Here is a 24,104-nt window from a genome sequence, read left to right as displayed (position 1 = left end):
ATACATTTAAGAGTCAAAAGAATCAACACTCCCAAAGTGTCAAAACAATCCAGACAAAGCTTTGGTCAGTCTCATCCTTCTCTCATCCAGTCTCATGACTTTAAATACCGTATGCATGCTGAGGACTCACTCCCAGATTTATAAGTCTAGCCTTGACTTCTACTGTGAACACCCGGTCTGTACACCAGCTGCATCCTCAACATCTAACAGTCTTCCCTAACTTAACGTGTCCCAACACTGTCCTTCCAGCCCACATCCCTACTCTACCTGTAGCCTTTCCTGTCCTGGTTAATGGAAACTTGACCCTTTCACCCTCAGCCCTTGACAGTCTTCTCAACCAGGCAGCCAGGGGCATCCTTTTAAAATAGAAGTCAAATGATCTCACTCCTCTCTATTCAAAAACCTCATCTCACTCAGAGTAAAAGTCAAACTCTGCACAATGGCCTCCAAGTCTCTAAATAAGGAGTCAGCAAACTTTGGGAGCCAAGTCCTGCCCGCTGCCTATTTTTGTAAACAAAGTACTATTGGAACACTGCCACACCTACTCGTTTCTGTACAGTATTGTCTATGACTGCTTTGGTGCTACAAGCTGAAAGGTGGAGCTGAGTACTTGCTACAGCCTACAAAGCTAAAACATTTACATCTCTGCTCTAAATGATTTGTACCTCATCCTCAACCCTCTTTTCACTTTCCCCCTCAATGGCTCTGCTCCAGGCACAAGAGACTCCTGGCAGTTCCAAGATACCCCAGGCAAGCTCCCACCTCAAGGTTACTTACTGCCCAGGCTGCTCTCTCAGCTGGTCCGCAAGGCTTGCTTGTGCAACTCCTGAAAATCTTTATTTAGTTGTCTTTTAGGGAGACCTTTCCCAACCACACTATAGTTAAAATTGCACCCCCTGCTCACCAAAAATCCATTTATCCACATTTTCCCCTTCTACGTCTATCTTTCTCCATAGCACTAATTGCCTAATATGATACATAATTTTCTTTTTGTCTGACCTCACCCCTACACACTAGAATGTTATTAGTTCCATGAGAGCAGAGATCTTTGTGTGTTTTAGTTGTGTATCCAGCACCTAGAACAATGCCTAGACTACAGTAGCAACCCAATAAATAATGTGTTAAATATAGTTGAAAAGGTATGCATGGCATAGTGAGTAAGCCTAAGGCAAAAAGTCAAGATTTCTATTCTAATTGTAGGAAGTCAAAAATAAAAATTAAATGATTAACAAAAGAGATGAGGAAAATTAGGATCTGTACTTTAAAAGAATCTGAAAACACAATCGTGGATTACAACACATTCCAAATACAAAGTTAAAGATAAGTTTCTCAATTAAAAAAAAGCAAACCCCAGTCTGGAATTTCAATTAAGTAATAAATACCACACATATTCACAATTTGAAACCTATTTCAAACTACAGCTCTCCAATTTATATCCTACTGAACTTTATTTTTAATATTCAGAAGTCTATATCTTAATTTATATGTATTCTATTCCAATATCCACCTTCCTAGCTGAAATGACCAACATGAGAGAAAAAACCTCCTGTTTGATAAAATAGGTTAAAGAAACGTTGTAGAAAGCCAAACCAACTTTTGTGCTAACAAAATTGGCAACTCTAATTTTTTATAAACAATATTTAAAAGAATAAAATGTATCATTCAAAGATGAAGAATGATAGTAAAGTATTTGCCCCACATCAAGAACATCAAGGAAATCTGAAAGGTCAATGTGTAAGAACTCCAGGTTTTGATTTTACCAAATAAAGTAACATATCAGACTTTTGATATTTAACAACACTAATATACCTGAAATAAACTCAGAAACTAAAAACACAGTTTATGTTTAGAAAAAGGGCCTATGCTGTTTCACAGTGGTTACTTGGAGGAACAGGGAAGATTAACAGGACTTTTGACTTCTTATTTTTAATGATTTTTTAGAGAAGGGAGAAATAAAAACATTGATGTGAGCAGGAACATCAGATGAGCTGCCTCCTGCACACCCCCTACTGGGGATCGAGCCCACAACCCAGGCATGTGCCCTGACCAGGAATCCAAATGGGACCTCTCAGTCCATGGGACGCCATTCAATCCACTGAGGCACACTGCCAGGCAGGACTTTTTTTTTTTTTTTTTTTTTTTTATCCTCACCTGAGGACACTTTTTCATTCCTTGTTCAGATAGAGCAGAGGGAGAGAGAGAGAGAGAGAAACATCGATGTGAAGGGACACATCGAGTGGCAGCCACCCGCACGACCAACCAGGGCCAGGGACAAACTGCAACCGAGGTACATGCCCTTAGCAGGAACCGAACCCGGGTCTCTCCGGAGCACAGGCCGACGCTCTAACCGCTGAGCCAAACCGACCAGGGCGGGGCAGGACTTTTGACTTTTTAAGATTATATATTACTATAATGTTTGAATTTTCATATAACTTTATATTCATTTGTGAGAGAAAAATAAAGATACAGAGAAATGATAAAGAGTGAAATAGGCTTGTATACCACAAATAAAAGTTTTCAACTAAAAATCATTAATGAAGCACGTGGGTATAAATTGTTTCAATCTCACAAATAGTTAATGATCAGATGAGAAGTTACAAACTATCCACACAAAATATGCTTTGTTTGGCCTACCCGGTGTCTTCTGGTTTTCCTTTCATCTTGAAACTGTGAAGTTCCAGCCCTGGCCGGTTTGGCTCAGTGGTAGAGCCCGCGGACCAATGAGTCACAGGTTCTATTCCAGCCAAGACGTACCCTGGTTGCAGCTGTCCCCGGCCCTGGTCGGGGTCATGCAGGACACAACCAGTCAATGTGTTTCTCTCAGGTCAATGTTTCTTTCCCTCTCCCTCCCACTCTATCTGAAGATCAATAGAAAAATATCCTGGGGTGAGGATTAAATAAATAAATAAACTGTGAAGTTCCAGATAGATAGTTTGGTGATTATAAGTATCAACTTTATTTATTTTGCATTTATCTTCAGATAGGGCGGAGGGAAAGAGGAAAGAGAGAGAAAGAAACATCGATGTGAGAGAGACACATTGAGTGGCTGCCACCCACACAACCCCAACCGGGGCAGGGAACAAACTGCAAGTGAGGTACGTGCCCTGAGCAGGAACCGCACCCGGGTCTCTCTGGTCTGTGGGCTGAAGCTGTAACTGCTGAGCCAAACCAGCCAGGGTTATAAGTATCAACTTTAGAGAACCACCTAGTAAATCCTACAGGTTGAATGACCTTGGGCAACTTCCCTAACTATTCCGTGTCTGTTTCTTCATCCATAAAATAGGGATAACAATATCCCTGCCTCATTTAGGATTAATGAGGTACAACACTAAGAAGAAAGCCTGGAACACAATAAGCACCAAATTTACTTAAATGTTTGCTATTATTATTCACATAAAAATCCAGATTTCTGGATTCTCTTGAAATATTGAAAGATCTAGCAGAAATGGGCATACCTTTCCACCTTGATGCAATGATCAGGTGCTAAGCAGCCTGGTGGCTGTCTCCTTTTAACAGAATGCCATGTTTTTAGTTGAGCCTATCCCTCACTAGGGCCTGCCTGGTCCTTACAACTAACAGCATTTGAGTTTACATCCTCTGATCTAACTGAAAAAGGAAAATATAAAATCTGAATTTCATTGTTTTTACCCTCCATGGAGCCGCTTTTATATGTATTATTTATTAATCTGACCATCCATCAACATTTGAGTGTCTACTAGGAAGCAATAGGGATCCAAAGACATTAAAATGGAACTGCAGCATAGTGGTTAAGAGCCTGGCCTCCAGAATAGGACCACCTGAACTCGAGCACTGGCTTTGTCACACTATATTAACGGTGTAATCCTAGTCAAGTTACAGACTCTCTGTACCTCAATTCCTCACCTGTAAAGTGAGGAAGATTGCAGCCATGTCTTTGGGTTAGAAAGATAAGCAACACATGCAAAGTATTAATTCAGAATTTATTTTAATTTAAAAAGAAAAAGTTGGTACCTGAACCAAAGTTGGTACCATATACCAAAAACACAAGCATACAAATCAATGTGTCATGCAATATTATTCAGTACTATAACAAAAGAAATCAAGGCACATGTGTAAACTTAAGTGACTCTCAAATGACACTTGAATGACAAGCCACTTGTTCATGTTCATTCTATCTCCACTCCCCAGTGAACACAGAGGAAATTAAGTTAGGCAGAATTAGTCTTTCATTTAGCTTAGACCAAGGTCTGAGTCTGGACTCTGCTTAGTTATATAATATTGAGCTCAAAACTGAATATCTAACAGTCCTGTGAGGGTTTAAAATGACGAGTAAGTTAGTGATAAGAACAAAGTTATAAGCATTGTTCTTATCAATGGGCAGCATAAGCATTTCATGCTCCTTTTCACTGGTGCTAGTAAGTCAGTTATTATTATTTTTATATGCCTTTTATTTTAGAAAAACTTTAGATTTATAGAAAAACTGTGAAGATATTACAAAGAGTTCCCATACAATTATTATTTTTATCCATATTGTTATTCTGATTGTGAAGAGAGGTAAATAATTTCTAAGCTACCTTTAAAACCCATGATAATGGCCTGGCCGGTGTGGCTCAGTGGACTGAGTGTCACCCCATAGACTGAGAGGTCCCAGGTCAATTCCCCATCAGAGCACATGCCTGGATTGGGGGCTCGATCCCCAGTGCTGGGGTGCAGGAAGCAGCTGATCAATGTTTATCTCTCACATCGATGTTTCTTTCTCTCTCTCCTTTCCTCTCTAAAAAATCAATAAAAACATATTAAAAAAACAAAAACCCATGATAGTGAAGGCTGTAACTTAAGGAAAATCCTGACTTAAGCACTTAAACACACCATACATTAGTAAACTGATTGCCCTGGCCGGTTTGGCTCAGCGGTTAGAGCGTTGGCCTGCGGTCCTGAGTAAACTGATTAACGGGGTTGTTAAGATGTGTCCTAGTTTAAAGGCAGACACGACCAAAAGGCTAAGATGCTCATCGTAGACCTAACAACACCTTCTCCATGTTACCATCTCCAACAGGAGCTTCAGCAGGTGCAGTGGGTACCCACCCAACTCATAGTCCGTGGCTTCAAAAATTCCTTTTTTGCCCCAGTACCCATCACAACACAGTATGTCCTAACCAACCAGAAAATGAAAAACCGTGGCCCAGACAGAACTGCATTTGAAAGCAGCATGGACAGCAGCTGCTGAGCTCTTGAAGGTCAGACTCTGAGTGGCCACCCAGAATGCTGTGGGCTGGCAAAGGAAGGGAGGAAAATGCTGGCTCCAAGCCTGAACCCAGTGCTCACCAAACAATTAATCACTTGTCCCACTCCCTCATATCTGTCTGACTCCTAGCAGCTGCCTATCATAAAGGTCATGTGAAAACATCAGTTTAAATTTTACAAAATAGAAATTAGGGACTGAGAAGAGACATATCCAGACAACAGCTAGAAAAGTGGGAAAAGAATGGCTACTGTCCCAGAGATGGAACGCAATTCACATTAACATTCAGAACAACTTTTTTTCTTTTTTCAGACCCTACTTTTAAGAGCTCTCAAACACCTGGTGCCATAGTCATTTCTGGATAGTTTTTTAAAGCTTTATTCCTTAAGAGTAAGAAAAAGGCATCCTGTGATTTGAAGCTCTACAGTAATTAAGGTGAAATGCTTGCTATGAGATGTGCAAGAAAAATGGCAGCATGAGCACTGCAGAGGGATGGCTCCTCTTCACTGATACTGAGCTGCTGCTGTAACAATCTTCTCTGACTCAGCACCTAAAAGGCAGGATGGGAAGCGAGTACCATAAAAAGGCCGTGCATTATTAATAAAAGCCTTGGTGTCACAGCAGAATGACTTGAAAAAGAGGAAAATGTCCACAGAATAAGAGAAAGAGCAGCAAACAGCTTAAGTGATTTTTGGCAGTGTCATACCATTCAGAAATGTCCCTTCTAAGTCATTGTTCTTCTATGTGGTCTGTTTCTCTTTTAACCCTTAGTTTTAGTCCTAATTTTGATCCTTTTATGTCCTTCCTGCCTTAAATTTCAAATGGTTATTTACATTCTGAGTGGATTTCTCTGTGTTAATTTGCTCCCGTCAGCTTAAAGATTGCACACGAGTTAGATCACAGTGAACACAGACTGCAATAGCACTGCTCTGCAGAAACCCAAGGAGATACCACGCATAAGGTGGGACCGTTCAAATTACCTGGTATCAAGAGTCTGTCTTCTCAACCCTAGAACAAATGAACATGTGACCTAACCTCCCAAATCACAGCAGGCAAGCTAATGGTGAAAAATTCCACTTATCTTATAACCATTTTGGGGCCCCTGAATCTGCCATCAAGTGATCAGGGAAGAATGAAAGATGATGAATTCAGTCACTCAGAATTCAATTCTACATCTCTGGTCATATATATCAAATTAGACCAGCGATTCTCAACCAGGGGTCATTTTGCTCTATAGCAGACACCTGACAATATCTGGAAATGTTTTTTGTTGTCACAAGCTCAGGGAGAGGGAGCTATTGGATCTATTGGGTAAAAAGCCAGGGATGCTGCTAAACATTCCACAATGCACAAGACAGTCCTAACAAGAAAGATTTATCCAACCCAAAATGTCACTAGTGCTGGGATTGAGAAACTCAGCTTTAGATAAATCATTTAACTTCTTTATGCTAATACTTACCACTGAGATTATTAGACAAAAAACATAGTAGTAATGTATAAATAAGCTTGTATTGGCTGGTTCACTTTTATTTTTTTATTTACATTTTTGTTATTAACCTTCACCTGGAAATTTTTCCATTGATTCTGAGAGAGTAGAAGGGAGGGAGGGAGGAAGGGAGAGAGACACAGAGAGAGAAACATCAATTCGAGAAAGACACATCTATTGGTTGCACAGCCCCTGGGGCCGGGGATCAAACCTGCAACCCAAGTACATGCCCTTGACCAGGAATCAAACCTGGAACCCTTTGGTCCACGGGCTGCCACTCTAACCACTGAACCAAACCAGCCAGGGGTGGCTGGTTTGCTTTTAGTTTAATAAATAGATATTTCTTTTTAATTCCCTTTACATTGGACATGTCTTCCTTTAATATATGAAGCACAGACTAAAATATTTTCTACAACATAAGGAATGAATAAAACACGAACAAGATTTATATAACACAGCTTCTGCTTCTGACTATGACTGAGTACCTTGATGCAGACAAGGGATGCCTCAGAGATTAACCAGAAAAGCCAGGTAAAAAAAATTGTTTTAAATCTGAAGACTTTGGAGAGCTTCTAAGGCTATCAGGACTTGAGAGGACAAAACCCTGGAGAAAGATGAACCCCTTAGGAGTGAGTCAACACACTGCAGTTGGTTTGTCCCTCAAGACATCTGCCAATTCTGAGTACCAAAAACAAGTATGAAGAAGCAGGCAAACACTTTGGGCACAGGACTAAAGCCACTACCAAGAGGCAAAGAAACCAGCAGAACTTGTAGCAGTATCTCAGGTCTGAAGAAACAAAAACAGACTTAAGGGGCCAGGATCCTGGTGAAAAGACGTAATCAAGTTTTCCCTGAAGAGATCTGTAAATCCCAGGGCCGCACAGGTCAGGAGGCTGAGAGACCACACAGAAAGCTTCTGAAGAGCTTGGCAGAGTTTTCAGCCACCCCAAGTGCTGAGGAGAAAAGACTGAAGTTCAGAACACACCATGGGAGAAGGTTCTCAGCTGGAATGCTACAGGGCTGCTCCCTAAGACTACAGGCAAACCAGAAGTAAGTGGTCCTTACCAAAATCACACACTAGCTTTGGTCAACTCAATCCCTGAAAGAGTAAACGGGACCAGTCTCCATCCTATCTGCCTAGTAAATGGAGTGAGCCTTCTCTAGAGGAGGATAAAATAATCTAGGGCCGCTACAATTTTTTATACACAATGTCCAGTTTTCAATCAATATTACCAGGCATGCCAAGAGACAGAACCAAATGACTGAATATGAAAAGAATTAGATAATAGGAAAAGATCCGCAGGTGATACAGAATTTGAGTTATTACTCATGAGCTTTAAAAATAACTACTTTCAAGAAAATATTTGAAAATAATAAAGAAAAAAGATAGGGAGAAAATAGAGAACTTCACCATAAAACTGGAATCTATTAAAAAAAGTATCAAGTAAAAATTCTACAGTAATCTATATTAATTTAATAGATGAATCTAATACTGGATTAGACACAGCAAAAAAGGAGAACCAGTGAACTAGATGACAGGACAATAGAAAATATCCAGGCTAAAGTCTAGAAGGTAGGAGAGGTGAACAGAAAACTATAACTTTATACTGAGTGCCAGCCTTGGAAAGTGTCTTGGCAAAATAATGTTTATGGCCCTGGCCGGTTTGGTTCAGTGGTTGGTGCATCGGCCTGTGGACCAGAGTCCAGGGTTCGGTTCCTGCTAGGGGCACGTACCAAAAAGAAAAATAGTGTTTATGTATCCATGGATCTTCTACATAGAAATGAACACAAGTGCTACACCTCTTAGGCAATAATACAAGGTTCATGCCACTTGCTCGTTTCCAGGACAGTACAATAATCACAAAAATAATCTTTGGACTCAATGATAAAGAAACAGATCCTTAACATAGTAAAGATGAAGAATCCAACAATTCTTAGCTCTTTCCAGAGCAATCTCAAAGTTAAAATGATCAAGGTGGTGTCAGATCCAAATGGCTCCATTTCTGCCCTATAATTGCAACTGGAACCTTAAAGGCACTAATATATAACATTATTTTAAGAAACATTTTATTATAAAAAGTTTCAAACACAGGGAACAGACTGATGAATCTCAGAGGGAAGGGGGCAGGGGGGCAGGAAGAGATAAACCAAAGAACTTATATGCATATATGCATAACCAATGGACACAGACAATAGTGGGATGAAGGCAGGGGGGACAGGAGTGGGGAGGAGAGGGTCAATGGGGGGGAGGGGGGACATTTGTAATACTTTCAAAAATAAAGATAATTTTTTTAAAAACTAAAGAAAAATAATTTCAAGCATACAGCAAAGTTGAAAGAATTTTAGTGAACACCCATATACTCACCATCTTGCTTCTACTCTTAGTTTTCTTATCACAAATATATTCATTTATTATTTATCAATTCATCTTATTTTTTCATGCATTTCCAAATAAATTGCAGAGATCAATATACTGCCCTCTAAATACTTCAGTATATGTATCATTAATAAGAGATCAGTATTTGCATAAATTTTCCATTTTGGGGTGTAAATTTTCATAAAATGAGTAAATATACATTTGCTGAGTTTTGATAAATGCACCTCTATAACCCAAATCCCTAGCAAGATGGGAAACATTCCCATCACCCCTGAAAGGTTCCTCAAGCCCCTTCCAAGTCAATCCCCATGCTCATCCCTCCCCCATGCTCATCCTCTCCCCCCCAAACAAGTGCTATTTTAACCCACTATTTTTCAGACCTGTATTTTGAACAATCTCCAAGTCTCTGATGTGAAGAGTTAACCTTAGAAAAAAAATGAACAATCCTCACCTTTGGATTTGAATTTTATCTATAATTTATATTCCTTGAATATTTGGCTTATCTTTCTGCATATGACTAAACCAAATCTTTCTTGGCAAGAATGGATCGTTCTCTCTGCTGTGAACTATAGTTACCTGGCTTTATCTAGCAACCAGTTAATTTAACATAAATTAGCAGATTATGCCTGTACACTGGTCCTAGAATATTACTTAACAGATAAGAGTTTTAAGTGATCAAAATAGTGCTTGTTGAAGCAAAACTTCCCTGAGGATCAAGTCATTTATTATTCTCATTTCTGAGATTACCTATAGATGGGAAAATATGAGTCATTCTGATAAAAATGAAGGTGTGGCACAATCAGACTGCTTTAGATATTACGACTATATAAAACACACACAAAAGAATGTTCTTCTATGGCACATGGTAAAGTTCACATTCTCTTATAGGACTAAAAACCTGATAGTCATTCTGCCTCAAGAATATACTTTTAACATTTTAAGTTAGCATACAAAACTGTATATATAATATGAGCTCAATTATGTTTTTGAAAATTATACATACTAAGTAAGAAATAGCACCAAAATGATAATAGTGAATTGTTCTGGAGTTATGAGATTTTAGGCAGTTTTTATTTTCCTTTTGCTTTGCTGTATTTTCAAATTTCATACATTAAATGTATTACAATTATAATCCAAAATAAATAAAAACTATGTGGGAAAAAACCAAAACCCTAGCCACACCAGTCCTGTAATGATCCCCATCACACTATGATTAAGCAGCTACAATGCTCTGTGTACCTGTTTTAATCTTGCTGCTCACCCCAAAGATAGATAGAACCTGGTTTTTCCAACAACCAAACACCTTGACATCCCTTTACCCCATGTCTGTAAGGACAACAGATAGTAAGTAATTCAACTGTTTTAAACCAAGCCCCCTATAATCAATCATGCCTTTTCACTATCTTTGGTGTATTCCCATCTGTCAAGTTTTTTGTTTTTCTTTTAACTTATTCACTGTAGTCTGCATTACAAAAACAAGTATGTTGAGTGTGCTTTTTCTATTTACATACAAACTTCCCTCTGCCTCACCCTCAATTAAAAAAAAAATCTTTGTATCATCATGCCATCATCATCATTGTCATCATCACTATCATCACCCAATGCCAACTTTATGAAAATCCTTGGTTTAAAAACTACACTAGGAATCAGTTCCAGTCTTGATATTGCCTGGGAGACTGAGTAAATCCTTTACCATCTCTTAAGCTTCCGTTTCCCCATCTGTAAAATACAGAAGTTGTTCCAGTAATCTCGAATATCTTCTCCTACTCTTTTATGTTGTAATTCTTCAGATCCTGTTATATTCCATATATGTAAGTTAGTACCAAAAACACACCTAAGATTACAGTCGCCCAACAGGCAAAATATCAATTATAGGAACAGCTAACATTTATTAGATATGCTCACCATTGCCAGGGACCTTGCTAAGCACTTCACCATGAAGTAAGAATTATTATCATCCCATGAAGAAACTGATGTGGGAACAGAATGGTTCAGTAACTTGCCCAGAGTTGGGACCTGAGCTCAGAAGGTGTAGCTCCATCGCTCACTGAAGTTTATGTCTCCCAGGTGCAGACAAATTCTCTCTGTCCTAAACAGAGCACAACACAGTACCATACAACTTAAGTGTTTCTAAAGGTCTGCAAGCCAGATGATGAACAGATAGAAAGTAAAGCAAGCTAGCTTTCTACACCTCTGATATCTAGGAGTCTGAGAATTGAATATAGATATACTTAACTATCTCACAGTTATTCATCATCAAGAAACAAGCTTACTCTTCTCACCACTTTCAAAAGCCGAGCTGACAGTGTGTTTATGCTCAGATATGATTAGCTCAACTCCTAGGTGGAGTAGTGCAAGTGAGGTTACAATGCCAGTTTGACTCCAGGGCCAAACTGCAGCTTTGCATAAAGAACTCTTTGCATAAGGAATAGCCTGGGGGAAGTTCCCCATTTCTACACAGCTACCTCACAAATGCCTAACACCAATCACAAGGGAGAGCTGATGTGAAGGAGGACAAAGATGCACCTAGAAAATTCCTCAAAACCACATGATGGACACCTGCTTTCAACATTACAAGTAGTCACATCATTCCATTCACACACGAAAAATAAGAGAACTGAGGTGGGCTGATAAAGTAAGCTCAGCAGAAGTCTAAACTGCCCTTCCTTAAAAAGCATCAGACAGCCCTGACCAGTTTGGCTCGGCGGTTGGAGTGTCGACCTACAGTCCAGAGAGACCCGGGTTTGGTTCCCGCTAAGGGCACGTACCTTGGTTGCAGTTTGTCCCTGGTCCTGGTTGGGCCCTGTGGGAGGCGGCCACTCGATGTGTCCCTTTCACATCGATGTTTCTCTCTCTCTCCTTCCCACTCTATCTGAACAAAAAATGGAAAAATGTCCTCAGGTGAGGATGAAAAAAAAAAAAGCATCAGACAGCTTAAGTATACTTTAAGACCTTAATTTTTACATTAGTTTCCAAAGAGAAGTTAGAAAAGTTTTGATCCTCATACTTCAAAGTGCCCTTTCTGTATAAAGGCAGAAATTGCACCCAGATCCAAAAAAGAAATGGGCTTATCTGGGCTTCACACCTGCTACCACTCCTTTGGGACTAATCCAGTAATATAGTCATTTAAGGGTAAGTGTTTCCAGACAGCTAATAGCATCTATTTTTCTTCCTCCAACTATAACTTTCAAGAGTTTCCACTTCCTCTTCTTAAATGAAAAGGAATCAAAAACACTGAGGAAAAAACTTGATCTAATGAAATGTATCCTGCCTATAGAGGCAGCATAGACTTATTCAAGAGCTTAGGCTGGGGGGGGGGGGGACGGGGGAGGACATAGGCCTGTATTCAAATTACACCCCTTATAAGTTATGTGACCTTGAACAAATTATTGACCTCTATAAGCCTGGTTTCCTCATCTGTAAAACGCGCTATTTCAGGGCTCAGGTGTTGATTAAAAGGACAATACACAGAAAACACCTACAGAAAGGGCTCCACCTACAGGAAGCAGCGCCTGCTGCCACCGCCATGTTGGGGACAGGAAGATGGCCTGCTGAGCTGGAAGGGGAGAGGCAGAAATGAAAACTATGACCAGGACAGTCACTTCTGGGAAACAGGCTTTCTCAAACACCACAGTCCCTATCTAAGGCCTAGGAAGGATTGAAGAGGAGGAGAAAGACTCACCATAATGATGTGGGCTATGTGTTTCACTTTGTCACCCTCTGGTTAGCTAAAAATATGCAGTCTATAGGATGAAATCAAGATTACCCTGTGCATCAAGAGACATAGAAAAAGTCTAAAAAGAATTTCAGAAAGATATGGTGACTATATTTTCAGAATGCAAACCTAGGTGGCATGGTCTGGAAAAATTAGCACCCCCCCCCAAATGAATTTACTTATCAAAATGTTTTATAAAACTTCTTCCCCACCCTGACCAGTTTGGCTCAGCGGTTAGAGCGTCGGTCTGCAGACCAAGGAGTCCCGGGTTCAATTCTGGCCAAGGGTACGAACCTCGGTTGCAGTTTGTGCAGGTGTCAACCAATCGATAGGTCTCTCTCACATGGATGTTTCTTCCCCACCCCACTCTGTCTGATGATAAATGTAAAAATATCCTTGGGTGAGGATTTAAAAAAAAACAACCCCTTCCCCTTTTCTTCCAAAAACAATTCAGTCATTAAGTGGGGCCAAGCTAGGTAGGTGTCTGTGCCAGGGGCCGCAGCGGGATGTCTGAGCACGCAGGATGAGGAAGTGTGCACTGCATGAGGTGTCATGGCCAGGAAGAGTGAGGGGAGCATCCAGCAGGGAAGAGGGCGTGCCGGGGAGGGATCCACAGTAGCAGCAGGGCTCAGAGGAGGTCTACCCAGGGAGGAAGGAGCGCTTGAGGCAGGTGTCAGGGCCCATGTGGGCCAGGAGGGCAACCATGCTGGCCATGAGGAGGTCTACCCAGGGAGGAAGGAGCACTTGAGGCAGGTGTCAGGGCCCATGTGGGCCAGGAGGGCAACCATGCTGGCAGATGGCCAGTGCAGGGGCGGGGGCTCAAGAGGGGTGAGGAGAAAGCACAACCCAGCAAAGAGAACTGAATTCTGTTTGGGATGAGAAAGACGTCCAAAAAGGGACCGGGGACAGAGTAGCATGGTTACATTCAAGGGAGTAATCAAATATATTAAGGAAAATGGGAGTTAGGATTCTCACTGTCAGAGAAAGGAGTCACAAATATGGAAAGGAAGAAAACTAGAATGAACCCCCAGGTATAGAATTTAAATCGTATGTATTGGTGTGAACTCACAGTGTCCACATATATACATGTAGAACTAAATATAGATGTCAATGTGTGTGTATATACATATATTCCATAGCTCTGTACATTGAGATGGCCTAGAAACCACAACACTCCAATAGCAATGTGTGCACCCGGCATCCATTCTCCACTAAAAAGAATCCGTTCTTTGGAGAAAGAGGTGATTCCAGGTCTGGGATAAGGAAAGCACAAAATGTGCCTAAAACCCCTTGTTATGCCAGGAAGTAAGGAAATGTACAAGAATGATGGATATGTGTAAAAAGGACAAGATATCAGGGCAAAAGGGTTCCCATTGGCCTAATCAAGACAACTGAGCATGAACATAAATAATAGAGTAACATTAAAGTCACAGCCATGTGATACAAATAAGTAAACTTTAAAAATTGAAAATCATGGGTCCATACAGATAGAAAGATATATAGAGACAGACAGACAGATAGATAGATAGGTAGGTAGGTAGATAGACAGACAGACAGATAGATAATAGATACGCTTTACAGTTGGAAAACTGGGCAGATACCTCCTTAATCAAGTAATTAAAGTGAGTATCACCAGCAATGGGACAAATCACAATCTGCGTCACCTCACAGGATGCATCAGAAGGACATACATCTGTGATATCTAACCATGCATGAGGCAACATCGGACAAACCCAAAATGAGAGACTTGCTGCAGAACAGCTGGCCTGTCATCCTCAAAAGTGTCAGGGTCATGAAAGTCAAGAGAAGTTTTCCAGATTTTCCTGAAGGAGACTAATAAAACATGACAACTAAACACAATGGGTGACTCTGAACTGGATCTTTTTGATGTAATGTTAATTTCTTAACTTTAATGGTTGGATTATCCTTTGTTGGAATGCCCTTGTTAGTTTTAAAACACATGCTAGCATTTAGGGGTGATGGGGCAAGAAAAAGTCACTGTACTATACATTTGCAACTTTTCTGTAAGTCTGAAATTTCAAAATGTTTTTTAAATCCTTTTTTAAGAATTTACGTATTTATACAAATTACATGACATTTTCTTATAGACAGTTCTGCTATAATGCTTATTTTTAAAATGCACACTTGTTCCAACACAATTGATATATTTGAGAACAGTATGAACATAACTAGAATTTCACATTTGCTTTCCACAATTCTGCCCATGAGGAACATCCAGAAAATGACACCTGGCTGAACAGCACACACCTCAAACATCTACTAGCACCCCGAGTTCACCAAGTAGGTACCCCATACACATCTGTTACAACTCTCAGCTGTATTTAAGAGAACCCTCCTCCTACCACTTCACAACAACTCATGAATTACAGTCCTTCTGATGCCTACCTCCACAAGCAAACTTCAGGTGTTTTCAAAGTAAAGTGACCTATTTATGGTTTTTCTTACCCATTTCACATGAGTAAAACTGCTGCTGTTTTCATTAGGTTCCTTTTTTGTAAAAAGGCACCAATGAAGTTTTGAGTGGTGTGTGCCTGTAATCCCATCTTTTCCATAAGCACTATGATTTTTAATCAACAATTTTGTAGAAAATGTTGATTTTTAGGAATGCTTAAGTCATGTTATAACATAACTGTATTTAATATAATCACGTTTACAAAAAGGAATAAATTGCAGGACATCAACAGTATCCCTATTCTGTACATATAGGAATAAAGGAAAAAAAGAAAATATCACATTTAGTTTCAACCTAATAACTTCAACAACTCCAAAGCAAAGGAATATACTGAGTTTTAATTATGTCTAACATTCCAGGTGAAATCTTCTAAAGGGCTAGGAAAGCCCGAGGCAGTCTAGAAAAAAACCATAAATAAACTTAAACTACAGATTTAATTCCTTGAACTACAGCTTTAAAGGGCAGGTTGTGTCACATGGCTATATCTGAAAAAAAAACAAAAGAAATACTGCCTGTTTAATGTGGCCAGAGCAGTCCAACCTTTGGTTTCTGCTCAACTGATGCCTCTCATTCAAAGTTTAGTTATTCCCAGCCCTGGCAGGGTAGATAATCGATACACCAAGGTTGCGAATTCGATCCCCAGTGAGGGCACATAACAAAAATCAACCAAGGAATGCATAAATAAGTACAACAACAAATCGATGTTTCTCTCTCTCTCTCTCTCTCAAATCAATAAATAAACTTTTTTTAAAAGTTTAGTCTTGACAAACTAGAGAAAAAAATACCAGACTGGAGAAAAATAATCACTAAGTACAAGTGTGTTTCTTTTTTTTCCCTACCATGTCCACAGCCAAACTTATCCCCAAGTCCCAGGGCCGGGGACCCAGGGCCCATGAACTGTGGTACTTGCTGTGGCAGTCGTCTGGGCCAGCCCCCGCTATGATGGGAACGAGGGCTGAATTTGACTTGGCTGCAAGTACAAGTAGGTTCCTGAGAAAGCCTTGATTTCTCCTTTGTAGAATCCAATCAAAAGAGAAGACAGAGCCCTGGCCAGTTTGGCTCAGCGGTTAGAGCATCAGCCCGTGGACCAGAGAGTCCCGGGTTCGGTTCCCACTAAGGGCACGTACCTCAGTTGCAGTTTGTCACCAGCCCCGGTTGGGATCGTGTGGGTGGTGACCACTCGATGTGTCTCTTTCACACCGATGTTTCTCTCTCTCTCTTCCTCCCTCTCTCCCTCCCATTCTATCTGAAGATAAATGCAAAAATGTACTTGGGTGAGGATAAAAAAAAAGAGAGAAGATAGAGCATATATTATATTTTCGTATTAAATTAGTCACACTGTTAGAACATTTAAAGAAATTTGAAATTCTTCTATTTAATTTTATTAATATTTAGGAATGAGATTAAATCGATTTGTTACCAAAGGGGCTAGAACTTCCTATCAAGTTTTCCATATATCAGTAAACACAGCAAGTATGTTTTCTTTTAATTCTCATCGGAGGATATTTTTCTATTTATCTTCAGAAAGAGGGGGAGGGAGGAAGAGGATGGAGAGAGAGAAAGAGACATCGAAGTGAGAGGAACAAATCGACTGGTTGCCTCCCGCACGATCCCAACCAGGGCCAGGGATGAACCGCAACCAAAGTACATACCCTTGGCCGGAATTGAACCCGCGAATCATTGGTCTGAGGTCCAACGCTCTAACCTCTGAGCCACACGGGCCAGGGCACAAATATGTTTGTTTTCTTTATAGCTTTCCTTTCAAGAATTTCTTGCCAGAAATAATCTTATATCAAGGCATTATGTGAAATTATAGTGGGGAAACACAGAACTAACCAGGAAAAGATGTTATAGCAAAGAGATTGTGAAGTTATTCTAGTACAAACACAGTATTTACTAAATTGCTACAACCCTTCTAAAATCAGTTCTCTCAGCCTAGCAATTCCTAATGTGCAAATTTTCCAAATATCTCTGTTCATATAAAGATGAGACAGAAACAAAAAAACTGAAAACACTTGTGATGAAAAGATGATCATGAATAAATTGCTTAATTTCCTTTTATCATTCTTAAAGTTGATTTAATAGTTTTAAAACATTCAACCGAACAAAGGTGGTAACATTTGTTAGATCCTAATTAAACATGATTCTGGGGTATTTCTGACGACACAAGCTTATATAAATATTCTGTGTTTGTTCAAGTATCACAATGAAAAGAGTCAGTTCTTCACACATACAACACACAACCTGAATCCATAGCCTCAATCTATGTAGATAGAGTATTTTACTATTTTAATAACAGAACTACTAAATTCATAGAATTAACAATACTCAAATTAAACTGGTAGCGGTATTTAATTTGTGGCTACTGGGGAATGCTACTAAACACACACCACAAAAACCTGTGCCAAAACAAGTCTGAAAAGAGGTATTTTTGCCATTCTTTCTGTTGCAAGCTTTGCACTTGGCTTTGGTCAAAGCTGGGGTAAACAGTTACAGAAATTAGCAATATAGTCTCAGAAAAATAAAGGCCAAGGGAACCAAAAGAACACAGGCGGTACATGCGCCAGCAGTAACCCTCTACTCCCAGGGCACCTCAGCGCCTTCAGAATCCTCCCAGAGCACCTGCTCCTCCAGCTCAGCTCAGCACAGCCTTTGAGCTGCCACCACAGCATGGGAAGGCTTATCCTTTGCAAACATGCTGACCCTTGTTCTTCCATATCTAAATTTCCAGGGTTCAAATGAAGGACAGAGTAATGGAATAAATTAAATTTGTCGTAATTAACTGCTTCAACCCTGCTCTACCATGTACCAGTTCATCAGAGTTGCTAACACTAGCAGGAAGTTTCCTTCTCCCCTTTCTCTATTCCAAATGAGCACTGTGATTAAGGAAGTGTAAAAGAGGAAGAAGACATTTATCTGTTGAATAACTATCTAGCACTAAGACTTGTAAACATCTAACACATATTCTTTCCTTTAAACCACACAGTAGCCCTGGCTGTTTAGAGCATCACCCAGATACACCAAGGTTGTGGGTTCAATCCCCAGTCAGGACACATACAAGAATAAATCAATGATTGCATGAATGGGTGGAGCAATGGGTTAATGTGTGTGTGTATGTGTGTGCCTCAAATGAAGAAATAAAATTTTTTAAAAAATAGGCTGTGGCCGGTTTGACTCAGCTAGGTTAGAGTGTCGGTCCACTAACCAATGAATTGAGGGTTCGATTCCGGTCAAAGGCACGTACCTCGGTTTTTGTTCGTCCCTGGCCCTGGTTGGGTCATGCAGGAGGTAACCAGTCAATGTGTCTCTCTCACATCAATGTTTCTCTCTCTCTCTCTCTCACACCCCTCCCTCATCCCCGCACTCTATCTGATGATAAACAGAAAAATGTCCTCCAGTGAGGATTAAAAAAATTTTTTTTAAATAACAGAAGCCTCACAGTAATCCTGTGTTGATAGACTGTTGGTCTTCCCTTTTTACACATTAAGAAACACTCATTCCAAAAACTGGATGAACTACACATCTGAACAAAATTTAAATCCAATCATTCAAAAGATTTAAAAATCCAGATAAATTAGCCCAAGTTTGTACTTATGTTTTATTTTGCTTTTTGGGGGTTTGGGGATAGGGGTGGACGGACCTTTGGGCCCTATCACCTTTATATTTTTCATAAATATATAAATGTCACATCAAAAAATTACCTTTGTTCATGAGGGTTCATTGTACTATTATTATTCACTCTACTTTGGTATGTGTGACATTTTCTATAAAAAATAGTAATAATTAAGGAAAAACATTATCTTAAACATAAAGCCAACCAAAAAAAGTATCTCTTACTCCTAGTAACAAATAAAATTCAAATAAACTCAAATATTTTAATTCACACAAATCTAAAGATTTCTAGATACTTAAAACCAAAATGAAAATGCCAGGCACACCAAGCCAACAATGAAACAGAAAATCAAACCAACACCAAAACCAAAAACATTTCACTTTCTCCCACTCTCACATTCAGATACACAGACACACACACACAGAGCACAGAGAGAGAGAGAGAGAACCGCACAATGAAGGATTCCACCTGTCCCTTTTAGACAAAGCAACTTACAGGTGCCGGCCTGACACTAGTCAAGCTCAACCTTTTACTGAAAAATAATCTTAGCAAGAGGCAAGGTTATTTCCACCATCCTATAGTTTGGAGCACTAAAGACTAGCCATTTATGAATAACAGACTTACTTTCTCTTTTTTTAAATTTATTTTTAGAGAAAGAGGAAAGAAGAGGAAGAGAAAGAGAGTGACAGAGAAAAACAGCAATCAGCAGCCTCCTGCATGTCCCCACACTGGGAATCAGGCCCACAACCTGGGTATGTGTCCTGACCAGAAATCGAACTGCCAACCTCTTGGTGCATGGGTCAACACTCAACCACTGAGCCACACTGGCCAGGCAATCTAAATATTTTTGTAACTAAAAATCAGAAACCAGGTTCCTAGCAATGTATTAGAATTCTTGTATCTGCACCATCCTAAATGAAGACTGATTGCTTTCCTATATCTATCAATTTTTTAATCTAAATTTCAAGTTTAGGAACAAGAAAAACCATTAATACATTCACTTGTGATTTTCAATTTGAAAGTATTATCATATGCATGTTACAAGAGCGCTTAAAGGGGTTCAAGTCCATGTTGAATCCTAAATGGGTAAAACTTTAAAAGTCCTACCTGTCATCTGCCCACAGATCAGGCCCCAAAATAACCAAACATCTGACTGCACTGGGCTTAATTAATCTGAAACTATGCTATGAATCATACTTTCAATTATAATTAACATTTTTACAAATCCATCACGTTTTTATTTCATCCTTTTAGTTTCTCACCTTGAAGTCTTAATAGTTAGTACGTTCACCTTTAACTTACCCAAATGAGCAGGGAACTGGCTAGTCGTACCTTTTAGGACCTCAGATTTTCTGCCTCAACTTTACTTCACTGACTTAGCAAAATATTCATCGAGCATCTACTGTATGCCAAAATAGTATTCTAGGCACCAGAGCTACAACAATGAACCAGAGAGATGTGGCCCATGTGCTGAACACTGAATGAGAGGTCTGAGGACGAGCAGGAGTACGGGAGTTAGCCAGTGAAAAAGACAAGGACGGAGCCTGTCTGTGCTGGAAACCAGGAAGGCCCTCGTGGCCGGAGGGAAGGGAGAGAAGTAGCACAAAGAAGCTGGAGAGGGAGGGAGGCAGAGGCCAGGTCAACAAAGGCCTTATAGGCCTTATAAACTACAATAAGAAGTTTGAATTTTATCCTAAGAGCAATGAGAGGCACTGAAGAACAGGATACAAAATACATCGTGTCTGACAAATACTTCCTGAGCACCTACTAAGTGCCAGTCTTCTAGGTCTGACACTCTTCAAGGTCTAAGGGGAGAGGCCTCAGTATATAAATGCATCCCTCCTCCACTGGTCCCAAGAACATCAGTGTTATTAAGAAACTTCAACCCTGGCCGATTTGGCTAGGCAGTTAGAGCGTCAGCCTGCAGTCCAGAGACACCCGGGTTCGGTTCCCGCTAAGGGCACGTATCTCGGCTGCAGTTTGTCCCCGACCCTGGTTGGGTCGTGCAGGTGGCAGCCACTCGATGTGTCCCTGTCTCTCTCTCCCTCTCTCTCCCTCCCACTCTATCTGAACAAAAAATGAAAAAATGTCTTTGGGTGAGGATAAAAAAAAAGAAAAAGAAATTTCAGGTCACTGCTCATCACCAGCACTATTCAGGAGATAAATAGCAGAAACATTTCCTATAAATACGAACACCACCACTACCCACTACCACTAATCCCTGCCAAGAACAGGCACAACCAATAGGCCCAATGGGGTAAGACATTAAACTAATTGTCTTTTCAAAAATTTCTTAAAATATTTTTTACTGTCTTAAATATCTACAATTAAAATATATTCACTCTTTGCCCAATCAGTGTGGCTCAGTGGACTGAGTGTCCTCCCATACACCAAGAGGTCACTGGTTCGATTCCCAGTGGGGGCACGTGACCAGGGTTGTGGGCTCAATCCCTGGTAGGGGGCATGTGGAAAGCAGCCAATTGATGTTTCTCTCTCTCCCTGTCCCTTCCTCTTTTAAAAAAAAAAAACCAATAAAAAATATATTCAGTAAAAACACTATTATTCCTGGCAATTAAGAAATGTTAACACCAGCCCTGGCCAGTTTGGCTCAGCGGTTGGAGCATTGACCTGCGGACCAGAGAGTCCCGGGTTTGGTTCCGCTAGGGGCATGTACCAAAAAAAATGTTAACACCAACTGACCCTCAATTGAACACATCTGTCCAGGAGTATAAAATCACTCAAAACTCTGAGCATTTTTTAATAACCCACAGTTGTGCTCCCTAGCCAAAGACTTAAAAAGTAACAGAGCCCTGGCTGGTGTGGCTCAGTTGGTTGCAGCATTGTCCTGTGCACCGAAGGGTCACAGGTTGATTCCCAGTCAGGGCACACACCCGGTTGCGGGTTTGATCCGCAGTCAGGGCACATACAGGAGGCAACCAATCAATGTTTCTCTCTCTGTCTCTCCCTCTCCCTTTCTCTTGCTCTAAAAATCAATAAAAAAAATATCTCTCCAGGTGAAAATTAAAAATAAACAGCAACAGAGATACGATGTCAGCTTCATTCATCACTGTACCCCCAAGTAGCAACTGTAGGAGTGTTACATGTAGAGAGTAAATGAATGAAGTTAGCTTTAAGAAAATAACCAAACCAGGCAAATGCAAAGCCAAGTTATAATTTTTTTCTTTTATCACAGACCCCAAAATATAAAAATTTTCTAAGTACCCACCTGTTTTTAATCACTACCAGTTATCACTCACATTTAAATAAATACTTTTGAAGTTCAGCTGATACCAGGGGGAAAAAATCAAACTGCCAAATTTTATCACAGGAGTTGTGTGTGTGCAGGATTCCAGCAGGTTTTTTACATGTTGGATTTTTCTATTTCCTCATTCTTTAGCACTCTCTTCATTCTCTGATAATGTTTTGAAGGAAATGGGGGGCGGGGGGTCCTGTGCTCACATCACACACCTCCTAGTCATCCAGGGACCATCCTGGCAGCCCCATTTCTCATCACCACCTGCCATCATGTGCCTGTGCCATGGACTGGTGAGGCATGGGAAAACAGAAGGCTCTGGTGAATGAAGAATTATCAACTAGAGTTCAAAGAACCAGAAGGAAAAAAAAAAACCACACAACTTAACACCAAAGGACCAGAATAGACATTTCTCCAAACAAGATATACAAATAGCCAATAAACACGTGAAAAGGTGCTCAACAGTATTTAGGTCATTAAGGAAATGCAAAGCAAAACCACAATGAGCTATCATTTCACACCTACTAGGATGCCTCAAAAGAAGAGAAAGAAAAAACCGAAAATAACAAGTGTAGGCCAGTATGTGGACAAACTGGAACTCACATACACTGCTGTTAGTAATGTAAATTGGTGCCACCATTGTGGAAAAGCCTAGCAGTTCTGAAAAAAATTAAATAGAATTACCATATGATGCAGCAAATCCACTCCTAGGTATATACCCAAAAGAACTGAAAACAGAGACTCAAACACATACTTGTACAACAAAATTCATAGCAACATTATTCACAATAGCCAAAAGGTAGAAACAATTCAAGTGTTCATCAACAGATGAATACATACAATGGAATATTATTCAGCCATAAAAGAATGCAGTTCTGACATATGCTAAAACTACCACATAAATGAATCTTGAAACCGTCATGCCCAGTGGAATAAGCCAGACACAAAGGGACAAATATGATTCACTTATATGAAGTACCCAGAAAAGGCAAATTCACAGAGATAGGAACTAGATTGGGGTGGGGAAAGTTATTGCTTAACAGTAACAAAGTTTGTTTAGGGTGATGAAAATTTTTGGAAATAGTGATGATGGTTACATTATATTGTGAATGTAATTAATGCCCCTGAATTGCACACTTAAATGATTAAAATACATGGCAAACTTTATGTTTTTTATATATATATATATATTTACCCCACACACACACACACACACACACACAAAACAGCAAGGGGAAAAAAAGTACAAAGTACTTTGGGGCAAAATGAATTCCAAGTCACTTCAAAATCAGGATTAATACAGGAAGCCCCCCCCCCCCCCAAGTAAATGCAATCCAACAATGAAGAGGCTGGCTTGCCCAGGCAACAGTTTCTTCACTCACATCATTAAATATTTAAGTGTATATAATGTAGTAGGCACTATCCTAGGCACAAAAAAATTTCAATCCAGAAAACTTCCCTATCATTACTCTATAAATTATGAGGATATGGATAAAATGAGCACAAGCTTTTGCTTAAAAGACACAGAGCCCTGGCCAGTTGCTCAGTGGTTAGAGTGTCAGCCTGCCGACCAAAGGGTCTAGGGTTCAATTTCCAGTCAAGGACACGTACCGGAGTTGTAGGTTCGATCCCTGGCCCCATTCCTAGTCAGGGGTCTTGCAGGAGGCAGTCAATCAATATGTGTCTCTCATCAATGTCTCTCTCTCTCTCTGTCTCTCTCTCCCTCTCCTTCCTCCCTTCTACTCTATCTCAAAAAAAAAAAAAAAAAAAATGAATGAATGGAAAAATATCCTCGGGTGAGGATTAAACGACACAGATTCAAAATAAGTACATTAAGAATCCTAAAGCCAATGTACTATCATCTTTGCTCCATCTGGTTTACTTCCTTAAATTGGCAATTTTGTCATTTTTCTGAACTGGAATAAAAGTGTTTTTTTTTTAACTATACAAACATGACCACAACACA

General features: G+C 40.0%; 1 protein-coding gene and 1 non-coding gene across 4 annotated transcripts in view; both read right to left on the bottom strand.

Moving 5' to 3' along the window:
* Positions 1-24,104, bottom strand: part of B4GALT5 (beta-1,4-galactosyltransferase 5) — an 81,269-nt gene that overhangs the window by 49,125 nt on the left and 8,040 nt on the right. The window lies entirely within an intron of this gene.
* On the bottom strand, positions 16,111-16,247 carry LOC118619462. Its single transcript, XR_004957237.1, has one exon. It is a non-coding gene; the product is annotated as a small nucleolar RNA SNORA5 (small nucleolar RNA).

The sequence above is a fragment of the Molossus molossus genome, unplaced genomic scaffold, assembly GCF_014108415.1.
Source record: "Molossus molossus isolate mMolMol1 unplaced genomic scaffold, mMolMol1.p scaffold_m16_p_6, whole genome shotgun sequence".
NCBI classification, from domain to species: domain Eukaryota; kingdom Metazoa; phylum Chordata; class Mammalia; order Chiroptera; family Molossidae; genus Molossus; species Molossus molossus.
This window is presented reverse-complemented; position numbering and strand designations above follow the sequence as displayed.